The sequence below is a fragment of the Leiobunum rupestre genome, chromosome 3, assembly GCF_980474605.1.
Source record: "Leiobunum rupestre chromosome 3, qqLeiRupe1.1.hap1, whole genome shotgun sequence".
Taxonomy (NCBI): Eukaryota; Metazoa; Arthropoda; class Arachnida; order Opiliones; family Sclerosomatidae; genus Leiobunum; species Leiobunum rupestre.
Genome location: NC_143386.1, coordinates 29,140,845 through 29,168,546, shown reverse-complemented (window position 1 = coordinate 29,168,546; position 27,702 = coordinate 29,140,845). Strand labels below are relative to the sequence as shown.

At 35.2% G+C, this 27,702-nt stretch overlaps 1 protein-coding gene and 1 long non-coding RNA gene across 4 annotated transcripts in view; both read right to left on the bottom strand.

Annotated features, from left to right (window-relative positions):
- The window catches only part of LOC149951382 (uncharacterized), a 435,419-nt gene that overhangs the window by 91,922 nt on the left and 315,795 nt on the right, over nucleotides 1-27,702 (bottom strand). The gene's annotated exons all lie outside the window — the stretch shown is intronic.
- Nucleotides 1,858-26,722, bottom strand: LOC149951394 (uncharacterized). 3 transcript variants are annotated; one of them, XR_016479997.1, is made up of 3 exons: nucleotides 26,582-26,722; nucleotides 6,889-7,024; nucleotides 1,858-2,206 (listed from the first exon to the last, which is right to left on the bottom strand). It is a non-coding gene; the product is annotated as an uncharacterized LOC149951394 (long non-coding RNA). The 3 variants fall into 3 exon arrangements; XR_016479999.1 differs by lacking the exon at nucleotides 26,582-26,722 and adding an exon at nucleotides 7,475-7,901; XR_016479998.1 differs by lacking the exon at nucleotides 26,582-26,722 and adding an exon at nucleotides 7,479-7,901.

The following is a 27,702-nucleotide window of genomic DNA, read 5'->3' as shown; positions in this document are numbered from 1 at the left end:
TAAACTCTTTGTGGTACAATTTTAACGGGTTGTTCAAAATGCATTTTGAGTTAGAAAAAGCATTTTGTATTTTCCGGGTTTGATATGTGGAAAAATATTTTTTCAAAATATTTTTACTCTGCCACCATCATCGCAGTTCTTGTAGAGAAAGTTCTTCTGCTATTTACCTCCAAGTAATCATAGATGGCGATACTCAGTTACTCACTTCCTCCGAAGCAGACGAACATTCGTACAGTGCCACAGATTTATTTCCCACTCTGGCTGCGACGATGGTTTAACGTTATAAACTTTTGACCTTTCTTGCTTTGGTGGTTTGTTTTCTGTTATGTCAATAACACTTGTATGACGACTAACAATCAACTGGTAACTTGATAATTTCCAGAATAATTTGCTAATAATAAAGCCAAATCTAGCAATACATATTTTACAATATATCTTCATAATGGTTAACATTTAAACACATGTATATAGCATTTAACTTTGGATGACCTTGAATTCGGTCCACATGGTCATTTGATAAATACCCCAATAACTGGTAAATTTTAATGCTAATGAATGTTTTTTTAAATTCACGTTTTCGTTTAGTCGATGTAGGTTTTACGTTTTTCTTTTGGTTTGGCTATTCAAGGGCTAAAATGATAGAACTGGTTTTATCTTGAGATGTTGGTCCTCACCTGGGCTATAAAATAATTGGAAATTTTACAGGAGATCGACTTAAATTTCAAAAATGAATTAAATTAATAATCATAATCCTATTATTTGCGTCAATTATTTGACTTATTTTAGGTATTTATTTTATTCAGTCACGAGTGTAACCTCCAAATTTAAATTTTCGAATATCTGCTAAAAATTTAATTTTTATGTGTTACTAATTTATACAGCATCGTAGCCAGGAAATGCATTGATGTTATTTAATTCAAGCCACAAAATTATTTCTGGGTGCGCCACTGAAATTACAATTACTTACCTTTCCGTGGTAATTTTCTTGACTATTTATTGGCAAGTTATAGAGTAGTTGTTACCCAGAATGTGCTAATACATACTTTGGGAGAATAGTTGATTTTAAAATATGTCTTTACGCTTGCCCAACTTGTTGAAATTTTCCCTGGAATAGTTCAGCCAATGCCTAAGAATGAGTTCATAAACTCTTTAGTGGGAAAGAAAATGGATCCACAGCTGAAGCGGGGAGGCAACATTTCAACAAGATGGCCAAGGTTATTTTATAAAAAGAACTATTACTATGTTGAGACGAATTTTCGACCCAAGAAAAATGAAATCCACCCTACCACATTGGTTCCCGAAGTGTTGCCATAATGCAGTATCTGATCAACGAACACTCTTACTAATGTAACCAACATTTCAACGTTTATATTCCGCCCAAATAAAGGCTGCCATCTAGTGGATTAAATAGGTACTAAAACGAACAGAATTACGCGTTAATACGGGCTATTTTAGCCTATTTTAGAACTACCAACAAAACAATGCTCCTGCAATAGGCCCTTCAATAAAACACCTTCAAGGAAATCGCCAATGAATAGTATATTCGAATGCCAGGACCTGCAAGTTACTGTTAATTTGATGCTTGTAGAAATAATGAAAACTTTTCACTTGTACGGTATGCAATAAGTGTTTCCTTTTAACCAGTTAGATTTTTTGGACATATTAAAGATTATAAAAAACACGACATACTGTTTACTGATGAAAAGTTACCATTATTTCAACAAGCACCAAATAAAAGGTAATTCGTAGGTCCTGGCTTTCGGAAACATTACTTCTTGGCAATTTCCTTTAAGATGTTTTATTGAAGGGTCTATTGGTATACTTCGTAGGAAATCTGTGTATAAATTCAAAATTACGTAAAACGATTATAAATTTATTTATAAAACCATTTGACATCGCTGTTGATTATAAATTTATTTATAATTAATGATTATATTGTAGTATATTTGGTGGGAATGTTATTAACATTCCCAAAGACCGCGACATTATATAAATACGACGATGCGTGTAATTGGACTCCATTGGACATGATGAGAAGTGAGACGACGCGGATGACGTCACGTCAAAGACTCCTGTTCCAATAGTGGAAGATGCTGTAGACGTGAATGTAGCCGGAAACGAAGAGGGCGTGGCAAATGGACACAATCAGGAGCAAGGTCTTGTACTTGTGTTCCAGACCTTTGCGTCGGTACAGACCCAAACCATCCTAAGTGTTAAGCAATTCCATAAATTATTCTAAACGAATTGTAAGCTGGTAGTAAATTACCCAACACCGGAAGCAAACAATAGAATCAAGACGGCCATAAAGCGCAGACTGCCACCTAGGAGCGACAAACGCGAGGAGAACGCAGCTAGCCTTTAAACACGCAAACGCAGTGTTTGTGTACAAATTTCATTGGACGAGCCTTTACGCTGCACGTGTAAAGGAAAGGGTGAAGACCATTTTCCCCTTCCAACGGCAGCAGGCGGTAATGCGTCTAACTATTGAAAACTGTACGCAAGAAAATGCACAACTTTTGACGGGTTGCGGGACCTTGTGTGGGGTGCTGTGTTTGTTGCTCCTAGCTGCCAGCAATACAAATGAAGTTTTAACTACTACTAGGTTGGGTGGCGGAGTGGTTAGCACTTTCGCCTCGCAGCAAGAGGAGCCGGGCTTGATCCCAGCTTGTGGCACTGGGTGAAAACCCGAAACAACTCCTTCTGCGTTGAGTTTGCAAGTTCTTTCCCCACTGGTTTAAGGGGTTTTTCCCCGTGCTCTTCGGTTTCCCCTTCCATAGAAACTTGTTGAGGTTAACGGTAATAGTTAGTGTAGGGAGCTGTTGGCTTGATCGCGTGGCATACAGGGCTTGCCACCACCCTCCTACGCATTGTAACCCGGCCATCTGAATTAAAGGCTTCAAAAGTCGCTTGATGACTTAGGCCTAAGGTGGTTCCTTGGGTATTAGCCTAGCTGATTATTATTATTATTAACCATTCAGACTGCAAATTAGTTGTTCATCTCCAATATACCAATTGGTCATCCTATGTTGTTCATAATTTCCCGTCAAACAAGGCGTTTGTATTCAATTTTGGTGTGTCGTATTAGTATAATAATTGCCCACATGAGGGCGAACGTTTTGACTTTACACAAAATTCTTGTTTTTTACTCTCGTCTGATAAACTGTATATGAAATTTAGAAATTAAGTTTATCATGTCCAAATTATTTATGACAACGATTTCGATAGTAGCAATAGATAGATAGTAAATAGACAAAGGGTCAAAGGTTACAAAGTGACGTCACGGAATAGCTTAATTTCAATGTTTTAATTTCCAATTAGGTGCCAAACTAACTGGCCTTTAAATTATTTTAATTATCAGAGCAATTGCCAGTAGCGCTTCCAACCGTGATAGGTTAACTGTTATTTCGTCTAGTATCACCTAGTTTTTTCAACGTATCAAAATCAGATGAGGTATTTTAGACATCTGCAGATAGCATTTGGTTAATTAAAGTAATCTGAATAAAACCATATTAAAATTCATCTGATTTATTTAAACGAATTCTCAATCGTTATCATTAGAGTGTAAACGTTACGTTACTTTAGGTAAGGTAATTTTTTTTAAGGTTTTTTCAATTTTAAGCTAAAGCAACTTTTATTAATGTGTGTTTATTGTTTACTAATAATCAATCCGTAGCGGAGAGCTGTTTGAATAAGGGATATTTAAATTTCAAAGCTGGAAACTTAATCTGAAACGCGTATTTTTTATAATCTTAAATCAATTCTGATATTCTGAAAAGATTTAATCTGATTTGAAGAGATTGAGATCAGTGGCGGCGTAAGGGGGGGTGAGGGGGCGGTCCGCCAGGGGTGCCACCGGAGAAGCTCGAGGGGGGGGGGGTTCAAATCAGAACAACTAAACTTGAAGAATGTTTTTGGGCTCGAGGGGGGGGGGGTGCAAAACGAAGGACCCGTGAAAACTTCTGCACGGTCCTGGGAGGTGTCACGAAATATTGCCGCCCCAGGGACCCAGCCTTCTTAAGCCGCCACTGATTGAGGTGAACATGTTTTGTCTTTATAAATCAAGATAAGTAGATAAAGATATTATTTAATAGCTAGAAATAGGAAGTACTAATTACAAGACATACTTAAATCATTAGCAGATCCCAGGGCAGCATAGAGCTGACACTATCATCATTAGAATAGCTTACAGCTTATTTCATTTGGCCATCAACCCAATGTCCTAAAGATTGTTTTATATTTCACGTTTCTAAAGTTATGGCTTTGTCAATAACGTACGACTATGTTGGAACGATGTTTGTCTTTTTATTAGTTAAAATTAACTATGGAAAACTGGCTAAGCCTTGTACATACAACTAAGTTTTAAAATTAAATCCATTATTGCACAGTTTGAAATAAATATTTCAAACTGTGCAATAGTGATTTCATTTTAAAACTTAGTTAAAATTAATTGAAATTTGGTTATTTTCGAGGGGTCGGACATTCGCCAAAAATGTGTACGGGGTTTTGAAATACCTGATTTCACGCTGATTACGGGTATTTCTCGTCCGGATTTCGGCATTTAGAGTGTGATTTTGAAGAAATCCTGGCTGGATTTCTGATTTCTTGTAAAGTATATAGGATTTCTTTGAATTCCCGACCTCGCGGTTATTTTTAATTCTACTGTTGACTGTAGGCTTGAGTAATAGGTGATTATGAAAAAGAATTGCGCGCCGAGGCTCACGGGATTTGGTTATTTTTTGACAAAGCGTCGGCTGCTTAAATTCGTCTGCACCTACCGAGGCCCGCGGTCGTCCGCGTTTAGTAAAAAGCACCAACCATGGATTGATTGTTTGAAAAGTTAGTATTTTTCTAAAATTATTAAAAATACATAAAGTTAACAAATTTATTATATATTTTTTTTATTTCTTATAGTTCTAGACCAAGTATTGATAAAGAAACAAGCCCAATTTTAATAGAAGACACAAGGTTATATTTACATACATGTTTCCATTATTCCTGAAAATGAATTAAAATCTATTTGGATAGAATTTAAAAATATTTCATTTAATAAATCAATTACCTTAATTTAACGACTTTGCAAACTTCTCTCAAAACGAAAAACGAAAAATCCTTTCGATTGAACAATGAAATAATAGAAATCTAACCCTTGCCCAACTAGCCAGACGAATTTACAAAAAGGGCCAATTTTGATACTTTCAACTTGGTAGTACTTAACCAAATCACGTGACCACCGATATTTTTCATAATCACCTATAAATACACTCCAATGCTTAATAAATTTATTTAGAAGTTAAAATCTCTTACGAGTTATATTTCGACGCAGATTCCATTGAGGGCAAATTTCCCACCGAATCGCGCGGATGCGTACACCGCATCACTCCTATAAATTTGCTGCCGGTACTACTTCGCGTAACTACGTTCAATTTAAAAATTAGTGTTGTAAGTCGGAAAATTTTCTGGAAAATTACCGAGACCTTTTTTCCGGAATTTTTTCCGAAAAATATAAAAAAAAGTTTTCATTTCATGATTAGTCTAATATTGTTTGTAAATTTAAAAAAAAAAGGAATTTTCGCCTCATTTTTTCTAAAAGTAAGACTAAACCTCTAGACTAGTTTAAACTGATTAACAATGTAACACTATTTATGTTTTGTAGTATGTTTACTGATATTAGACATTTTATAATTCATATCAATTAAAACTTTAAAAAGTAATTTGTGTTTCAATTTTTTATTTTTCCTATTGGCGGAAACTTTTACGGAAATATTTTGGAAATTTTTTCGAATTTCATTTTTCTGGAAAATTAACAAATCTATTTTGTAGTTAGTTTACTGTTATTAGACATTTTATCATTTATATCGATAAAAACATTAAAAACCATTAAAAAGTAATTTGTTTCAATTTTTTAATTTTTCCGATTTATGGAAAATGTTTCTGGAAATTTTCCACTTATTATCTTTCCGGAAAATTAACAACTCTACTTTTAAATTAAAACTCGTATAGGGTAAAATTATAACCGGGTCCCCACTCAAATATTAATTTTTTTATAGGAAAAATAGGATTATATTTCTAAAAATATAGGACTTCATAGGACTTTTTTCAAAAATATAGGATTTTAAAGGAATCATTTACTAACTTTATGCATTTAAAAACAATATCTATAATTAGTGAAATAAATTTTTGATTTTCATTTAAAAATACAAACTATTTAAATCATTTTATCACAAATTTATACTAGTAGGTAACCATGAGCCTGTTGCAAAAATATGTTTGTCTAGGATTTTCCAATATATTATAATAATAATTATAATTATATAATAATTATATTGTCGAATTCTCGCCGAGCATACTTTTGTAACAGGCCCCATGTTAACAATACAAAAGTATTGAATGGAATGGTTTTGTATGGGAATTTTTCAATTTATCCTATAGCTAAATCTAAGCAAATTGCCTGAGAGGCGGGATTTGAAATGGACAAAATATCGAAATTATAGGATTTTATAGGACTTTTTAGGCATTTTGCTAAAAATATAGGATGTTATAGGAGATTTTTGAAAATATAGGATTTTATAGGAATTATCGGACCTCTGGGGGCCTGTAATAAAATTAATTAATTTCCAGATGTAATATGACGGAAATCATTTCAATCGAAGGCTTTGTTTTTAACGTAACCATGGAGACAATTATCCCTAGCTTCTGTTAAACCTGGCGGTATAAATATTCATACTAGCTTTAAGTATCATGTGACAGAATTCTTGTAAAAAGATTACACGTTCACTTTCACGTGTACCGCAAACTCATAAAACCCATTCATGATGTAACTACAAAAGTCAACGAAAGCGTATAAAATAGGATAGCACCAAAAGCCAGTAAAGAAAGTCGTCAACTAACCGTATTGTCGTCGTAGTTTTCGTTGAAGAGAATAGCGGTAATGGTGGGGATGACGCCTGAAGGAAAAGACGAGTCCATGACGAGAAATACTTTAAAACCACTCCGGAATGAGTCGCAGGAACTTTCGACCAGCCAGCTGAAAATTTAAAACAGAAAAATAAAAATAAATAATAATAAAACCAATAAAAATAAAACATTAATGAAAATATAACCAATAAAAAATAAAATATTAATGAAAATAAAACCAAAATAAAATCAATAAAAAATAAAATTTTAATGAAAATAAAATAAATAAAAAATAAAATAAAAAATATATATAAATAAAAAATATAAATATAAATAAATAAATAAAAAATATAAATATAAATAAATAAATAAAAAATATAAATATAAATAAATAAATAAAAAATATAAATAAATAAATAAAAAATATAAATAAATAAATAAAAAATATAAATAAATAAATAAAAAATATAAATAAATAAATAAAAAATATAAATTAAACAAAAATTTCAATAAAATAATAAAAAATATAAAATAGAGTGTAAATAAATACAATTAAATGAAAATTTGTAAACGTTAAAACGAACCTATTTTAAAAACCACAAAATCCGCAAACAAGCGAACCAAAAGATACTCGGAGAAACAAAATTTTCAAGTTCAAGTCGGCCCCCGAGAATGGAATAGCGAAATGAGGCCCTCCACTCAAACTAGATTTGAAGAAGAAAGTTGTCCTCGCGCGCGGAATGACGTCGTCACACTTTCATTGGGCCGAACCCCTTCCAGCGACCGCTCTTACCGGCATCCCGTTTTACAACTCAAATATAATCACTTTGTTCGTGCAGGCTGACTCTTTCAAAGAATATGTGGACGCGTTTAAAATCAAGGCTCTTAACGTACCCCGTTTGAACTAGAAACACTCGAAAAATAATGAACTTTTAAAAAGACAAGGCTTAGGCCATAATATTATCTTTATTAACTTCATTCGCAGACAGCGGATGTGTCGAATTCTTTATGTCTACGCTCATTCAAATAACATACAGTTATATTATCTGGGAAGAGATAATGTCTCGAACCGGAATGAGTTTAATTAGATTATCAGCGTGCCTGTTTGAAGAGATAGTCCGGAGTCCAATAATAGAACGGCGCTAAAAGTTGGAAACAACATTACTGATAAACGAATCGGAATTTTATTGTGTAAAATGGAGAGGTTAAGTAAAGCTCTAGAGACGTTTGCAACGACAACGTCAAGATTATTTACGAGACAAAAGTCATATTTATATCGAACTTATATTACGCTTCATATATCATTTAGGCGTGTAATTAAAATACTAAATATTTACAAACAGGGAATTTGCAATCTTCCAGCTGAAGATACTTATTATACTCTGAATTATTTAGCGCTATAAGTACATTGTTTTTAGCTATATAATCTAGAAACTACAATTTCTAAAATAGACTATTTTCTATATATAATTTTCAATAGAGACTTGGCACTCCGTAGCTTTGACCATGGCCGCCATTGTGGTAACATTTTTCTCCCCACGATAAAAACTATTAAAAAAAACTGTGACGTAGCACTGCCAAGTCCCTATTGCCATAAAATAGTAAAATCATTTGCTTATCAAATGGCATTTTATCAAAATTACTTATATTGTAATAATTGAAAATAAATTAAGTAACTTTAAATCCGATCGCTAGAGGTCTTTGTCTATTCTTACATCAGGTAACAAAGGTTGAAGTCATTAAAGAAATAATTTCTAATACAACGAGTTAATTCGAAATTAACGTTCTTGATACTTTTCTCATTAGTTTTAAGATTTACTTTCTACTTAAGTGATAACTATTTTCCTGAAAAATAAAATGCCGAAAAATTTGTAGAAAATTTTCCGCAAATCAAAAAATTGAAAAATTGAAACATAAAATACATCTAAAGGGTTTTTAATGTTTCTAACTTTTTATCGATATAAAATGTTTAATAACAGTAAACATACTACAAAACATTAATAATGTTACATTGTTAATCAGTTTAAACTAGTCTAGAGGTTTAGGTTTACTTTAGATTCGAAGAAATGAGGCGAAAATGCCGCTTGATTTAAATTTGCAAACATTATTAGACTAATCATGGAATGAAAACTTTTTTAATTGTTTTCGGAAAAATACGGAAAATTGCCGGGAGTAGTGGCTCACTCCTGTAATCCCAGGCGTCCGGGAGGCAGAGTTTGTGGATGGCCGTGTGAGGACGACCCACGATCCCCCAACGGCCGTTACACATATGATATCTCGCCCTGATTAATCAAATGGTGTCTTCGCCGGGCTCGCGGTCTTCTCAGACTCACTCAGCCCTTTCTTCTTTGAATAAAAAAAAACAAAATACGGAAAATTTTCAGACTTACAACTCTAACTATTATTGAGGTGAAACCCTAAAATAATTAGTAACGTTATCTGCATCAACAGAAGGGGTAGAGACCTCGGCATCGCACGGTTTTGACTATTCCTAGGCTCAAATAAATAGTTTCTAAACCAGGCGAGTAAGTTTGAAACATCACCTTTACATTCACATTTAAACCGTAGAATAATCAAATTAAAAAAAAACAGATTTTACGTTTTTAAAAGGGTTCAAACTGTAATAAATAATATATCAATATAATTTATAAAGTGCTATAAATATCGAGTACTACTTAAAACGCCAATTTCAAATAATTTCTATAAAATAATTAAGGGTCTAAATTGGAAATGTTATCTGAACAGATTTTAAATTATTAGTTATTTCACAAAATAAAACCAACATCTTCCATTTATCTAACGCTATTCTAATAAAAATAGATTTAAAAATTGCCCAAATATATGATTTTTAGTTTGTTCGCCCAAGTTCAGGATTTGTTATTTATTAAAACCATAACTAAAGGGTTATTAAAAAAATAGCTCTTAAGGGGGAAGAATACAGTAAAAGCTCTTTTTCGTTCAAGCTGAACGTTTGTTTTAACAATTACATCATTGAATTATATTTTTCTCATTAGACTGAACCTTCCTCTAATGCTTACAATAATTTTGATAATTCTAATATTAATAGTTAACGAGATATAAGGTCCTAACTAAAGGGTAGTTTGGGCGCTTGCCCAGCTTGTTTAGCTCCGGGGCTCCAAATTAAAACGTAATAACTTAATTACTTTTAAATTTAAAATTGTAAAAATTATTTTAGTCACTAAACAAGAGGCTGTTCTACACTTAAATATTAATTTTATAAGTTAAAATACAAAATTAAAAGAGTTCAGCGCGAAAGTAGACGCCACTGTAGTCTTCCCCCTTCACAAAATTTGGGAATACATATCGTATTTTATCTGCCAAAAAACTTTTCTACCAAAAACTAAACGGCCAGGAAACTCCTCCAAAAATAACCTAATTCCTGACATTAAATATAATTTCCCTAAAATATTGACACCTATGGTATAACGCAGCAGATTTCCTACTGCACTTTTTAATACTGAAACTTAATATCGCTAGACATCAAACGTTAAAATCCTTAAAACGGTAGCAATCTGGGCGAAACTTCGCCAAAAAACAAAATGAGCAAATGTACGGCCTTGACCACTTCGTGTAGACAATTTAGCAACCATATCTTACTAATAATGAGAAACCCCAACCTTTGAAATAAAATTAAAAAACACTACCACGCGCGTTTCCCTAAAAACCGGATTGAGAACTCATTCTGACACGCGATCCTGAAAAACAAGCCCAGAAATGTAAATTTCAACAGAAAGCGAAAGTGCGCAACGACCCAGAAACATCCAGTCCCCCCCCCCTCCCCCGTTAAAACCGAAGCTTTACAGGCCAAATCGCGTCTTTGACATCGTCCTGTCTTCGCCAATTAACAAGAAGTTTTTAAACGGTGGTATTAACGCAACAAGTACAACCTACAACTCAGTCGCAACCTTAAAAGCGCGAAAGATTGCAATCACGAAGTCTATTTAAACTAATACTACATTTTTACTCTGACGAAGGCCTACGGGCCGAAAGCTCAGTTATTAGGTCCCTTTACAACCTAATTACAATCGTTAAATCCACGCGTGTCTCTTCATTTTATAAAAGAATTATTTAATACTAGAAGTAAATAATATTTCTAAACTTAAAGGAAGTATAAACATTCATGGTGGTTCATCTAATTTCACAATTATGCCACCAGATTTAACAGAATCTAGGGATGATTGGCGCTAGTTACATTAATACCAGTCGGAGCTATAGTTACCTTCATACAAGTCGGGGCTATAGTTACCTTCATACAAGTCGGGGCTATAGTTACCTTCATACAAGTCGGGGCTATAGTTACCTTCATACAAGTCGGGGCTATAGTTACCTTCATACAAGTCGGGGCTATAGTTACCTTCATACAAGTCGGAGCTATAGTTACCTTAATACATGTTGGGGCTATAGTTACCTTAATACAAGTCGGAGCTATAGTTACCTTAATACAAGTCGGAGCTATAGTTACCTTCATACAAGTCGGGGCTATAGTTACCTTCATACAAGTCGGGGCTATAGTTACCTTCATACAAGTCGGGGCTATAGTTACCTTCATACAAGTCGGGGCTATAGTTACCTTCATACAAGTCGGGGCTATAGTTACCTTCATACAAGTCGGGGCTATAGTTACCTTAATACAAGTCGGGGCTATAGTTACCTTAATACAAGTCGGGGCTATAGTTACCTTAATACAAGTCGGGGCTATAGTTACCTTAATACAAGTCGGGGCTATAGTTACCTTAATACAAGTCGGGGCTATAGTTACCTTAATACAAGTCGGGGCTATAGTTACCTTAATACAAGTCGGAGCTATAATTACCTTAATACAAGTCGGAGCTATAGTTACCTTAATACAAGTCGGAGCTATAGTTACCTTCATACAAGTCGGAGCTATAGTTACCTTTATACAAGTCGGGGCTATAGTTACCTTTATACAAGTCGGGGCTATAGTTACCTTCATACAAGTCGGAGCTATAGTTACCTTCATACAAGTCGGGGCTATAGTTACCTTCATACAAGCCGGGGCTATAGTTACCTTCATACAAGCCGGGGCTATAGTTACCTTCATACAAGTCGGGGCTATAGTTACCTTCATACAAGTCGGGGCTATAGTTACCTTCATACAAGTCGGGGCTATAGTTACCTTCATACAAGTCGGGGCTATAGTTACCTTCATACAAGTCGGGGCTATAGTTACCTTCATACAAGTCGGGGCTATAGTTACCTTCATACAAGTCGGGGCTATAGTTACCTTCATACAAGTCGGGGCTATAGTTACCTTCATACAAGTCGGGGCTATAGTTACCTTCATACAAGTCGTATTTAAATAAAATCACACTATAATAAAAAAATCCATCTTGTATAACGTATTTTAAAAAATAATCAGTGTTTCAAGCGAATGACAGGTGTCATAGTTCCCGAATAAGAAATACCTTATTTGCTTCTGATAATACGCATTTTATTTAGCCGAATCAAGATAACCAGAGCGGGAACACCGATAAGCCGAAACCACAACCAAAAAATTCGAAATTTCGCAAACCAGTATAGATAGATTTTGTTCCCTTTCTAAGGTTGCAACCGATTATACTCTCACTTTTTTTGTGAATAAACCCACTATATTTTACCAATTTCCCTTGACCCGAAGACGCGCCAACGAAGGAGTTATTAAAGAGGTTAAGGAAAACTTCAAAATGCTTCGGTAACGCTGCCTAGTTTGCTTGACTAAACGTCTGCGAAACGCTACGGAAGCTTTTTACGAACACCCTTTCGCAAGTGACTGTGTAATCTAAAATATAAAGAAATTAGGTTGAGGATATAAATACGGGAATGTTTAAGCTTAATTGGAAAGCACTAAATAATTTTATCGTTGCATATAAACAGGTGTATTTGAGGGGTCACCGTTTGGTAACTATTAAATTTATTAACGAAATCCTAATACGATCTAAACTGGCAATATCTTACCGCCAATGACGACATTACGAAGATTCTACGAAAGAACGTATTTAGGTTTATTGAGAACGTACTAGTTCATCCGTATGAATTCCTACATAGGTCAGATTCAAATTATCAATTCGAATTGAAACAGTAATGACATCTGACGGGGACTAGATTTAACACTTGTTTTCTTTCTTGGTGCAATAATTGATAATTTATGAAATACTTGGCTATTTATGAAGAATTTAAAAATAAACGTTAAAATAATATTTTAACTAAATAAAAAGTGAAATCGAATTTTCCGTAAAATGACAGGAAAAGTTCTTACGACCGATACTAGATGGCGATTCATAAAGTAGTACTACTCGGCTAGTACGTTTTCAGGGAACCTAAATAGTTTCTCGGGTTTTATGTAGTTGAGATTTGAGCTATCCTATAAATGTTCAATGGTACCAAAATTAAATTGGTGTCTTAAGATTAATTTTAACGAAATATTAGTGACATATTTCTGAATAGGTGTTTCTATAAAATACGGGAGGTCATGTGATAATGTTTCGTCTACGTCACTTATCTGTAGCTCTTGAAGGTAGAGGGCACGCGCTGCAGTCGCGAGACCCTTCGGAATCTGAAACCCGCGTGCAAGTGAAGCACTTAAATAACTGGCGCCCGTGAAGGTAGAGGGCACGCGCTGCAGTCGCGAGACCCTCGGAATCTGAAACCCGCGTGCAAGTGAAGCACTTAAATAACTGGCGCCCGTGAAGGTAGAGGGCACGCGCTGCAGTCGCGAGACCCTTCGGAATCTGAAACCCGCGTGCTCGTGCAAGTGAAGCACTTAAATAACTGGCGCCCGTGAAGGTAGAGGGCACGCGCTGCAGTCGCGAGACCCTTCGGAATCTGAAACCCGCGTGCTCGTGCAAGTGAAGCACTTAAATAACTGGCGCCCGTGAAGGTAGAGGGCACGCGCTGCAGTCGCGAGACCCTTCGGAATCTGAAACCCGCGTGCAAGTGAAGCACTTAAATAACTGGCGCCCATGAAGGTAGAGGGCACGCGCTGCAGTCGCGAGACCCTTCGGAATCTGAAACCCGCGTGCTCGTGCAAGTGAAGCACTTAAATAACTGGCACCCGTGAAGGTAGAGAGCACGCGCTGCAGACGCGAGACCCTTCGGAATCTAAAACCCGCGTGCTCGTGCAAGTGAAGCACTTAAATAACTGGCGCCCGTGAAGGTAGAGGGCACGCGCTGCAGTCGCGAGACCCTTCGGAATCTGAAACCCGCGTGCTCGTGCTAGTGAAGCACTTAAATAACTGGCGCCCGTGAAGGTAGAGGGCACGCGCTGCAGTCGCGAGACCCTTCGGAATCTGAAACCCGCGTGCTCGTGCAAGTGAAGCACTTAAATAACTGGCGCCCGTGAAGGTAGAGGGCACGCGCTGCAGTCGCGAGACCCTTCGGAATCTGAAACCCGCGTGCAAGTGAAGCACTTAAATAACTGGCGCCCATGAAGGTAGAGGGCACGCGCTGCAGTCGCGAGACCCTTCGGAATCTGAAACCCGCGTGCTCGTGCAAGTGAAGCACTTAAATAACTGGCACCCGTGAAGGTAGAGGGCACGCGCTGCAGACGCGAGACCCTTCGGAATCTAAAACCCGCGTGCTCGTGCAAGTGAAGCACTTAAATAACTGGCGCCCGTGAAGGTAGAGGGCACGCGCTGCAGTCGCGAGACCCTTCGGAATCTGAAACCCGCGTGCTCGTGCTAGTGAAGCACTTAAATAACTGGCGCCCGTGAAGGTAGAGGGCACGCGCTGCAGTCGCGAGACCCTTCGGAATCTGAAACCCGCGTGCAAGTGAAGCACTTAAATAACTTGCGCCCGTGACGCAGATAAAACATTTTATACTTCTAATTTTTATTGTTCTATTTTATAGAAACACTTACTATATCCATTTCATATTAAATAAATATGACTTAAAATTAAATGTAAGTCGAACAAACCAGGATATAGTTTAAGTTACGTAAAGTCAGGTCAGGTAAGGTAAAGTTACGATAAATCTTTGCACAGGTGGCTACACACCCGTACCCTTAAATTAAATTAATTTGATTGTAACACTACGACTTGTTTTAACGTAACCAGCGCTAGTTAGCCCAAGCTTCTGTAAACCTTGGTGTCAGAAATGGCAAAATTTTGAGATCCTCTATATAATCCCTTTAAACAGGCTATAGCTTAGTAGTTTGCCCATGCTCCATGCGTTGGAGTTCAAAGAAATGCATTTCGAACAATCTCAACACCTTTTGCACAATTGAAGTTTGAAAATAAAACACTAAATTGAAATTATCATCTTTACAAATTTATAAAAAAAAAATAAATTAAGGGAAACCCTGAGAATATTTAGTAACGTTTTCAGACAACAGATGACGTTAGTACTTCCTGAGCATCGGCCTCTATTGAGAGAGTAACGCTCAAATAAGTAATCTTGAACCAGAGACATTTTAATTAATTCGTATCTGGGCAAATTTAAAAAAAATGTAAAGTTTTAGAAAGTGTAGGAACTGTAATATATAATTTTAAAAAAGAATCTCTTCGGCTCAACAAGTATCGAGAACAATTGCTAAAATCAAAAGTGACATAATTACCAAAAGTGTGACAATCCCTGTACTTTCTTATGCTAAAGGTTTAATGAATGCTCGACTCAAGATCGACCACATAAAAGACTATTTATTGTCGCCTTTCTGGATCTTTTTTAGTCTATGGTATTATATCGTAGGTAGATGGCGATAGCATCTCCACAGAACCAGTGCTACTTAGTTCCTCCGTTCCTCACTACGAGGCGTTATTTGTTGGTTTTAACTTCCTTCCCTCCCCAAGGCATACTTTCCCTTCTCCCCTCCCAACTTGTATTTCGCTCGTAACATTCATTAAGAAATAGGTCCGATTGACACACTTTTGGTAATTATGTCACTTTTGGTAAAATGTACTTCAAACATCAATTTTAAATAATTTTTGTAGAATAATTGTCTAAATTGGAACAAATTACATAACTAATAAAATAAATTAAATAAATAAATAATCAGCTAGGCTAATTCCCAAGGCGCCACCTCATTAAAGAGAATGATTGAATACTAAAACCAATTGCAACGGAAATTTATCCAAAAATGACAAATCGTGATAATGGCAGGGTCTCCCTTAAATCAAGATAAAATCAATAAAAGTAGAATAAAAGTAAAATTTCAAGACTGAAACACATCTGAACGCGGTACAAGGACATGGAAGAAACGTGGAATAATTATAATCTTGAATGGCCGAATAATATTTCAATAACTCTAATTTCTAAATCCAAATTGACTATTTATGGTGATTCAAAATAAAATTTGAACATTTTCCTGGTAGACATTATTACTCTTACGATTTGATGAAAACCGAATTGATTGACAGAGTCTCATTCAATAAGCTTAGTTTCATCGTTGTTGAATTATTAGAAGCAGTTTAAAATTTACTTTCAGATATCTGAAATGTTTTCCTCGACAGCGAAGGTCGAAACAGAGATTACAGTTCAAATGTAAATTAAAAATTATAGGAAATTCGTGTCGCTTTCTTATCAAATCTAATTTTATCGTGTCGAATCAGAAGTTGATAATAAAACCCCTTTGATAGGAAATATTTTACTATACGTTTTCCTCTCGGATATTTGAAAAGAGTAGTCGATTGAGAAATTAATAGGAATTGTAGAAAAAGTGTTAGAAATCATTCTAAATCACAGACAAACTGAAATATCAATGGAAACCACGGGACAATTGTGGTAAATCAATGAAAATTACGGAAAAATGTGGCAAATCAATGAAAATTACTTAACAATTGTGGCAAATCCATGAAAATTACGGAACAATGTGGCAAATCAATGAAAATTACTTAACAATTGTGGCAAATCCATGAAAATTACTTAACAACTGTGGCAAATCCATGAAAATTACGGAACAACTGGGGCAAATCCATGAAAATTTCGGATCAATTGTGGCAAATCCATGAAAATCACTGAAACATTGTGGCAAATCAATGAAAATCACGGATCAATTTTGCCAAATCCATGAAAATCAAAGAAGCCAATCCATGAAAATCTAAGATCAATTGTGCCAATCCATGAAAATCTAAGATCAATTGTGCCAATCCATGTAAATTACGGAACAATTGTGGCAAATCAATGAAAATCAAAACTGAGAAATGAATGGGAATTGAAGGAACATTGTGACAAATACTCGTAAATCACAAAAACTGAAAAATCCATTTTAATTTTACAGAAAACTGAAAAATCCATTTTAATTTTACAGAAAACTGAAAAATCCATTTTAATTTTACAGAAAACTGAAAAATCCATTTTAATTTTACAGAAAACTGAAAAATCCATTTTAATTTTACAGAAAACTGAAAAATCCATTTTAATTTTACAGAAAACTGAAAAATCCATTTTAATTTTACAGAAACTGAAAAATCAATGGAAATCACAGAAAAACTGAAAAATCAATGGAAATCACAGAAAAACTGAAAAATCAATGGAAATCACAGAAAACCTGAAAAATCAATGGAAATCACAAAATAAATGTGAAACATCAATGGAAATCACAAAATAAATGTGAGACATCAATGGAAATCACAGAACATTGATAAATCAATTGAAATCATAAATTGATTAGCCTGTTGTACGAATTTTCCGTTTTCTCAGGGCGTGGGCGATAAAAAAATTAAGTAAAAAAAATTATAAAATACTACGAACTAGCAAACGATATAATGCTGAACTTTTCCAAGGACAGCAAATAAAAGAACGGCCCTGGTGATCAGTCCGTTCTCGCAAAGCGATTCCGTTGGTAAGTGCCGTAAGAGGGTGTGACGCGATTGAAACGGAGTCGGAACCGAGACCGGGATCATTTCCCGGCGAAGGAGGGTTGTTGCGAACTTCTGGATAGCCATCGTGAAATCGTTGCTTTTCATCGACGAAGAATCGAGACGGTATCGCTGGAGGTGTTCACTAACGAGTTATAAATTACCTAGCTGAGATATAAGGAAACTTTTGGCGCGATTAACCGAAATAACCCATTTGATATCGTTAAACGCGAGTACCGAATAGTTTCCACTCGCAAACACTAGTCGGTCAAAGGAAAATCACACCTCACCAATTCCGTTGCTATTCGCCATAGACTTTAACTAATATCATTTGTTAACGTAGCCAGTATTTAACTGCGCAGAGTAGACATAAAATGAATAGAGAAACAAAGAAACACGTATTATAATGTACGGCGATATATTACGTTAGTCAGTGGCGTAGCTGATGGTCCGCAGGGCCCGCGGTGCGGGGGGGGGGCCTCGAGCTTCAGGGCGGGGGGCGCTAACTATAAAAATAAAATAAAAAGGGGGGCCTCATTGAGATGTTTGCGGGGGGGGGCTCTGAGTTCTCAGCTACGCCTCTGACGTTAGTTTCAAGGGCGTTATCATAGAGTAACCCTCTCACATAGAGTAGAAGGCTATCAGCGAAACTGGTTAACACTTTTCGTACGCAATATTTTGTTTTCGAGGCGTGAAATGAACAAGTTAATAATATCTGGATAAAAAGTAAGTTTATACGCTAAAAAATCAACACCATCGCTCTTCAGGGCCGTGCAGAGGGGGGGCAGGGGGGGCAAATCCCCGGGGACCGGGCGAAAAGGGCCCGCGAGGGGGGCCCGTAGCTGTGGGGCCCGTAGCTGTAGGGCCCGTCGAAGAAGCTCAAGGGGGGGGGGTGCAAATTAAGATAACTGCACGGCCCTGTCGCTCTTCGGACTATATTTATGCACGTCTCGAAAACCAGTTGGCCCGTTAGGATTTATGTTTCATGCACTTTCATAGGGCCTTCCACTCTATGCGAGTTGTTTACTATATGGGTGTTGTGTCACATTTACTAGATTTACTAACAATTTAAAATTATGGAATTCCTTTTTTTCAACTGCCAACAGAGTCAGATTACTGAGTTTAGAAATATTAAGCAACTGGTTGGGCTCGTTAACCAACAAAGTAGAGTTGTTAAGTGGGAAAATATTCCGTGGAAAATTAGAGAGGCCTTTTTTCAGGAAAAGTTTTTATCCCGAAAATAATAAAATAAATTTCATTCCAAGATTAACCTAATATTGTTCGCAAATTTAAATTTCGCGGCATTTTTGGCTCATTTTTTGGAATCCAAAATTAAAACTAAACCTCTAGACTAGTCTAGAATAAAAACGCCTTAAAAAGGGTTTTATTTTTTTATTTTTCCGATAAACTGTTAGATACTTGGAATGGGCATTTAAAGATAACTTGTTGAGGTTAACGGTAATAGTTAGTGTAGGGAACTATTGCCTCGCGTGGCATGCATAGCTTGCCACCACCCTCCTACGCATTGTAACCCGGTCACCTGAATTAATGGCTTTAAAAGTCGCTCGATGACTTATACCTAAGGTGGTGCCTTGGGAATTAGCCTAGCTGATTATTATTATTATTATTATTTATTAAGATACAACACAGACAATACTAACATTCCAAGTTAGAAGTTTGCAACCATTTGAGGCACAAAATCCACAACTTTACGTAAATTTGAAATGTACTACAACAATTGTAAGCCAAAAACTACGACATAGTACAATCATAACTAATCTTACTTAAAATTATAATCTAATAATCCATTTGTAACCACGCGCGTCTCAACAGTCAAAAATAATGAGTAAAAAGCAACAACAAACTATAATCTTACCTAAATGTCTAAATGTAATTTTTCGCGCCTCTCAAATGACAAAAATCGAAATTTAATAAACAGTGAGTGCCCCAAAATTAAAAAAAAAAACAAATACAAACAAAAAACATAATCTTATCTAAAAACTAAAATCCAATAATTTAACTGTTGTAACCAGCAGCCAGTCTCAACAGAGAAATAAAATTATAAAAATAATTAGAGTTTTTAATTTTCCGGAAAAATTAATAATGGAAAAAATTCCGGAAAAGTTTCCGAGCTGCTGAAAATTTTCCGCAAATCCGAAAAAAAAATTTTTATTTTATTCTACTGGTCAAAAGGTTTAGTTTTACTTTTGGATTCGACAAAATGAGCCGAAAATGCCGTGAAATTTAAATTTGCGAATAATAATTTTAGGGTAATCATGGAATAAAAACCTTTTTTTCGGTAAAATACGTAAACATTTACGGAAAAAAGGCTTATGTAATCTTCCGAAACATTTTCTGACTTACAACTCTAAAAATAATAATAAATAAATAAATAAAAAATTAAACTATAATCTTACCCAAAAATTCAAAATCTTATAATCCAAACGTGGTAGCCAACGAGCAACTAATCTTATCCAAAATTGAAATCTAAATCCTCGCAGATCTTTTTGAAGAGGGATCTACCAAGTGTCACGGACTAGCGAACAATAACTAAACCCAATTTGCCATTGTACCTTAAAATTTTCTTATTTAACTGGAACCTTTTACAATTAGCGTGACTCGCAAAAAAACATTTTCGGCCGTGGTTTCATTGTTTCCCGAACGGACAACGGGGAAAAAGAAAATAATTATGTGAATGTATTCATTATAACGAATTAATTCAGAATAATAGTTGCAAACAAAGTCAGTTTTTCTCTAACTTGAATAATAAAAAGTTGGTGCACTATTTTAACTGAATAAATAATTTCTACAACCGATGACATCATTTGCAAGGGTGTATTTTTCTTTTAATTTTCTATTGGAAAATTGATACATCTATGGCTAGATTTCTCCAAACAGATTGAAATTTTAGTAATTCCGTAACATATGTTTTGAAACACTTTAATGAATCAAATGAATAGTTTAGACCTTTACCTCTAAATGGTATATATATATATATATTTTTTTTTATTCGGTTTTTAGTAAAGATCAAAGTGAAGTATCTTTTTTCATCACCAAAATACACGACTTCGAATTAAATGTTTTGAATAATATATATTAATTAATTTCTTCTTTGTGAAGCTTAGATCAAAGTGTAGTATCATTAGTCATCACTAAAATAGAGGACTTCGTATAAAGTATCATTTTAATAAATGAATAAATTTCTTCTTTGTTAGGTTAAGATCAAAGTGTAGTAGTTTGTCGATACATACAGTAACCCACTCACAATGTGGAAGGCTATCAGTGAAACTTGTGAACACTTTACGTACGTAACGCCAGGTTTTCGAGGCGTGAAATTAACAAGCTGGCCTAAAATTAATGTACAATATCTGGATAAAAAAGTAAGTTTATACTCTAAAAAATGTAAAAACAACACCATCACTCTTCGCACTATATTTAATCACGCCTCGAAAACAAGTTGGTCCGTTAGGATTCATGTTCTATGCGAGTGGTTTAATAAATATTAATAATATTTTGTTACGCTTAGATCAAAAAGCAGTACCTTTAGCCATCAAAAAAATACACATTCGTATAAATTTTTTTAAATAAATTTCTTCTTTGTTAGGCTAAGATCAAATAGATATCTAATTGATGCAAAAACGTACTATGATACATATTCGAGCGACCCAATAGTAGGATCGTAGATTCGGTTAAATTCTGGTTATTTTTTAGTCCAAGTAAGTGTATATGTTTTGATTAATTTTCCTTTGAAATAAAATGGTATCATGGAGGGTTAATTTCATACCTAAAGGCATCCAAAATTCATTATATTTATTAATTGTTCATCTCAGGGAGAAAAAAATCGAAATAAAATTGACAACTGTCATTAATAACTGTCAAGTATTTCGAGTATTTTATTTCGCATACGACTTAAATAAATCACGGAAGTCAAAATAACTATTGTAATTGTAATTTGAATATGTCACATTATGCAATTTAATTATGAATAAGGGTTTGAATAAATTTGAAAACAATATACAATAATTCAGTATGTACCGTTTAGAGGACTAAGCCTAAGGATTAATTTAATTGAGTGTTAATTACCATTAGGAAAAAGGACCATGTTTAAATTTCCGCTTCTTTCATACGTTCGTTTTGTTTGTCGCGATACACGGATTCAATTGGTACCACCGCCACCACTGGGCACAAATGATCCGCTCTTTTTCCTAATGGTTCTTCGTCTTTCATCAAGACGTCTCACCGAAAATAATAGACACTTTGTTTGTGATTTTATTTGCTCGGGGCGAAATTCCCCTCGCAACAAATCGCCAAAAGCTTTTAATTGTCTGCGGAATAATGCTAAGCCGAAAGGCGCGACACTTCCTTGATTTTCTAGGTGAGGACAAATTTCTTCATAACGATTTAGTCTCCCGTAGGGTAACGTAGGTCTAATAAACGCCAATTGTTCGAAAAAAAATATTATATAGTCCGGATACTTTTGTTGAATAACACTTAATTGTTCTGAAACCGATTAAAATCTTCAAATTCTATCGTTTAATTAAAATTGCCTGTTCGAATCGTAGGGATACTATCGTGTAATAAAGATCGATTTATCGAATATAATATTAAATCGTACGGATACTATAATAGTAATAATCAACTAGGCTTATACCCTTGGCACCACCCTAGGCTCAAGTCATCGAGCGACTTTTGATACCTTTAAACAGGTGGCCGGGTTACAATGCGTAGGAGGGTGGTGGTAAGCCCTTCATGCCACGCGAGCCAATAGCTCCCTACACTCACTATTACCGTTAAACTCAGCAAAACCGATTTATCTAAATAAAATTGGTTTCGTCTAATTAAATTATAAAATATTAAACTGAATGACACTTCCGTTTAGGCCAAATTTGTTTAGTCCAATAAAATATTAAACTGAATGACACTTCCGTTTAGGCCAAATTTGTTTAGTCCAATAAAATATTAAACTGAATGACACTTCCGTTTGGGCCAAATTTGTTTAGTCCAATAAAATATTAAACTGAATGACACTTCCGTTTAGGCCAAATTTGTTTAGTCCAATAAAATGTTAAACTGAATGACACTTCCGTATAGGCCAAATTTATTTAGTCCAATAAAATGTTAAACTGAATGACACTTCCGTTTAGGCCAAATTTGTTTAGTCCAATAAAATGTTAAACTGAATGACACTTCCGTTTAGGCCAAATTGGTTTCGTCATATTAAATACTCAACCGATCGATACTTTGGTCTAATAAAAATCTATCGCTCTAATACAATAACACATTCTAAAGAAAAAATGCTAATGAACATCAACAGTAACCACAGCTAATATTGCGAAATTATAAAGACAATTTCTATAAATAGGGGCAAACAGGGTTGGGTATAACGCACTAGTCACGGCATTTGACTACTTAAATAAATGCTCTGACTACTAAAATTTAACGAAATCTGGGAGCTCACTAACTAATCAAGGTTGGTAAAATACTGCGTATAATAAGGTTAGCTCTTTCGACGGGGTCTGTAGAGAAGCGCTTCAGCGGGTACGTTGGGGGGCTTGGCAACTACCGGCCCACCTTCAGTGACGTCGCTGGTTGACAGGAAACCAGAAACAAGCCGCGGGGAGGGTAGTAGAGCGCGAAGAGAGGAGAGACTAGAGAAATCAGTCGAATTCCTATTAAAAGAAAGTATGCGGTATAGAAAATAAATACGTGTGGTCGTTTTCCCTTCAATTTTACACTTGTTTTTGGCACTATAAATTTCTGTAAGTATTATATTCTCTAAATTATTAAAACTTCCAGGATTAGCTGACATTAAACCCAGAACTTTTATAAGCATAGAGCCTAGGCCTAATATTATTATAAATTAATAGTGAAATTGTAAATGTGATAGTTTTATGGTAAAGTTGGAAAGGAAATTAAGATTTAAATTTTTATCAATAACCTAACTAATGAACGTATGCCATTATTTTCAAAATATCCAAGAGAGATTGTTTTTTTTATTTAAAAATGAGAACTAGAATTAAATATTTAAATTCAAATAGTATTACTGAGGCCCAAGACAGGAAAAAAGATAAAACTAAAAAAATAGTAGTTAAGTTTAAAAAATAAGCTGCCTTTTTGTTCAGTTGACAGATTTAAACGGAACAATATAATCCTTTTTTAATGAATTTCAAAATGTGTCTTTTCAATATTAAAATGTTCCTATTTTTTATTTTAATGAAAGTTTTATTAAAAAATATAGTTCCTTCTTCTGACCACGTCCGACCACATTAATTGAAAAACCCAAAAATAATTCCAACGTATTTATATTCTTTCACATTCTCCCAAGATTATGCAATTTCACCACATTTTTGCATTTTTTTTACCCATGACAGACAAACTACATGGTACTTATAAGACACCCTACTCTCCGTGTCTACGGGAAAACCGTCAACCAGCTACGTCACTCGCGCGGTAGAAAGAGAGCTAGCGAGTTTTCTCAAAAGGAACGCCGGGCAAAAACGCGAATGCGCTCCCCTTGTAACTAATGACTGTAGTTTACATCTGCCAAAATACTAGTTTTGGTTTACGTAGGGTACGCGACGATTGTATTAATAGTTGTAGACTAGAATATTGATGTTCATAATGATTATATACGTAGCAGCTACAAAAGAGCGAGAAATGGCTTGTTTCAATGCTTGTTAGGTTAAGTTAGGTTAGGTTAATGTTAGGTTAGGTTAGCAATTTCTGGTTCTTTGTAGCGGATTCGTAATTAATTACCTTGTTTTCCATTGAAACCAGCCATCATTGGCCCTTTGTAGCTTCTCCGAATGCAAATTCCCTGTTTTTCATTGATATAAAAATTTCTGTTTCTTTTGTAGTTATTCCGTATTTAATTACTCTGTTTTCTATTGAAACAAGCCATTTCTCGCTCTTTTGTAGCTGCTCCGTATTTAAATACCCTGTTTTATATTGAAACAAGCCTTAGTTTAGTCTACAACTATTAATCCAATCGTCGCGTACCCTTAGTCAGCCAAAACTAGTAATGGGGCAGATGTGAACTACTTCCTAACTAATATGACTAGTGAAAAATTTACCTTGATATTCATAAATAATGGCGAATATGGCGTATCATAAATTCATCATTCCCATTTATAATAAACTCCTATTATAATTCAGACGGGTAAAGCGAAATGTTGGCTGTCCTTGTTTTTATACCCCCATTTTTACCCCCACTAGTCAGTGACTACTAAAATAAATTAAGATAGGAGGCTCACTAGTCAGGCTGACTACTAAAAAAATATCCTTATGTCCAACTCTGGTGGCAAACGACCAAAAAATCGACAATATCAAATCACGCGTGCGGGTATAAATTCCGAGTAAATGTTATATTTTGAATAAAATAAAAACGCTATTACGCACCGTGAGGAACAATAACCTGGACGGTTCAACAAACGCCGGGTACACTTGGGGGAAATAGATAGCACCAGAAGCAGATTTATCTACCGTTCATCCCTCGAAACATGTACCTTGGAAATACGTTTTGGAAGAAAAATATTGCCAGCCGAGATACATTATATTTCTAAAACTATTACATCTATATTATTTGAATTTGCCTGGAATTACCCACATTGTTCTATTGTTTTGTTTATGGCGCAAATAAATACTTCTCTCGTAAGAGTTTTAGAAATTTCTGATCAACCTTGAGATATTATAAATTGCCCGATAGAACCGAGACAATAAATTTCTGATAGCCGTGACAAGAAATCCTCGATAAACCATAGATCCTGAGATGGTATTATCTATTGATAGAATCTGAGATGGGATTATCTATTGATAGATCCTGAGATGGGATTATCTATTGATAGATTCTGAGAGGGTATTAACTATTGATAGATTCTGAGATGGTAATAACTATTGATAGATATCGAGATGGTATTATCTATTGATAGATCCCGAGATGGTATTATCTATTGATAGATTCTGAGATGGTAATAACTATTGATAGATATCGAGATGGTAATAACTATTGATAGATATCGAGATGGTAATAACTATTGATAGATCCCGAGATGGTATTATCTATTGATAGATCATCTTCTGGTAAAATCCGAGACATAAGCTTCCGATAGAATCTGAGACATAAGCTACTGATAGAATCCGTGATAATAAAGACTTCCGATAGAATCCGTGATATTATAGACTTCCGATAGATTCCGTGATATTAAAGACTTCCGATAGATTCCGTGATATTAAAGACTTCCGATAGATTCCGTGATATTAAAGACTTCCGATAGAATCCGTGATATTATAGACTTCCGATAGAATCCGTGATATTATAGACTCCCGATAGAATCCGTGATATTATAGACTCCCGATAGAATCCGTGATATTATAGACTCCCGATAGAATCCGTGATATTATAGACTCCCGATAGAATCCGTGATATTATAGACTCCCGATAGAATCCGTGATATTATAGACTCCCGATAGAATCCGTGATATTATAGACTCCCGATAGAATCCGTGATATTATAGACTCCCGATAGAATCCGTGATATTATAGACTCCCGATAGAATCCGTGATATTATAGACTTCCGATAGAATCCGTGATATTATAGACTTCCGATATAATCCGTGATATTATAGACTTCCGATATAATCCGTGATATTATAGACTTCCGATATAATCCGTGATATTATAGACTTCTAATAGAACCCAAAACCTCACTGAAACGTAATATAAAATAAATCTCCGATATAATTAACATGAGATAACATTTCAAATATTATATACTTCTGATAGAACTTAAAAACTCATTAAAACTCTATCATCCATAAACTTCCAACTTAAAAAAGAATTTACAACGAAGCAAAATAAAAAAAAAGAACACCAACCTGAGAATCACTCAGCGCATTTGTAGGATAATAATTTCAAAATGGAATGCAAATGCGAGTCAAGATCGGGCTACAGACGGACTCGCGACGGCGTGTTTGTTGCAACAAAGAGAGAGAGACGCGAGCGAGCGAAAACTGGAAAGGGCTACGCGAGAGTGGAAAGACACCCGGCACGCCACCACTTTCGGTTTCCGTGAGGGGGGGGGGGCGTTCATTCAAAGGGGGCTTATTTCCAAACATCGCCCGGTTACCAGCAGCTGGAGCCGGTGCACCTGACCTTTCCTCACAACGCGACGATACGAAAAATGTTTGAAAAAAAAATAATAAAAGTACGGAAGTATTGAAAGTTCTTTGACCATGTAAAGTCATAAAAGATAGATTTCGCAGCTAACTTCCAGGTTTAAATATCGTTTTTTAAAGCTATTAAGTAGAAATAAACTGGTATATTTTGTGGATTTTGATGGTTCAAGCAAATATCATATTTTTCTTAGATTTATCGTAGGATTGACAAAATCAAATATTTTATAAACGCGTTATTATTTGACAATAACGAGAATTAGTTTTAAAACAAAAACAAAACCACGACTATTATTGCGTAAGTAAAGTCAAAATTTTATTTACAATAAAAACCGACTAGTTTCGGCACACCTCTGTGCCATTGTCAAGGTGGAAGAAAAACAAAACAAATAAAAAAAATCTTCCACCTTGACAATGGCACAGAGGGGTGCCGAAACTAGTCGGTTTTTATTGTAAATAAAATTTTGACTTTACTTACGCAATAATAGTCGTGGTTTTGTTTTTTATTTTTAAACTAATACTCATTATATATACGCGTAAGGTGATTTACACCCAGTACTAAGTGCTTAATAATTTTTATTATAAATTTATTTAATGGTTTTCTGATACTTTTCGCGCATAAAATTGCTACCCTAGAGCCAGTGGTGTAAATAAGGCCCCCGCAAAGTAGGAGAACCACAGGGCTTCAGGGGGCCCCTAAATTCCTATCAAATAATATGCTAAACCCCGAAAAGAGTTTCGCGGGGGGGGGGGGTCTAGAGTGTCTTAGCTACGCCATTGCCTATAGCCACAAATTACCTGACTCATGATACAATTATCGCACG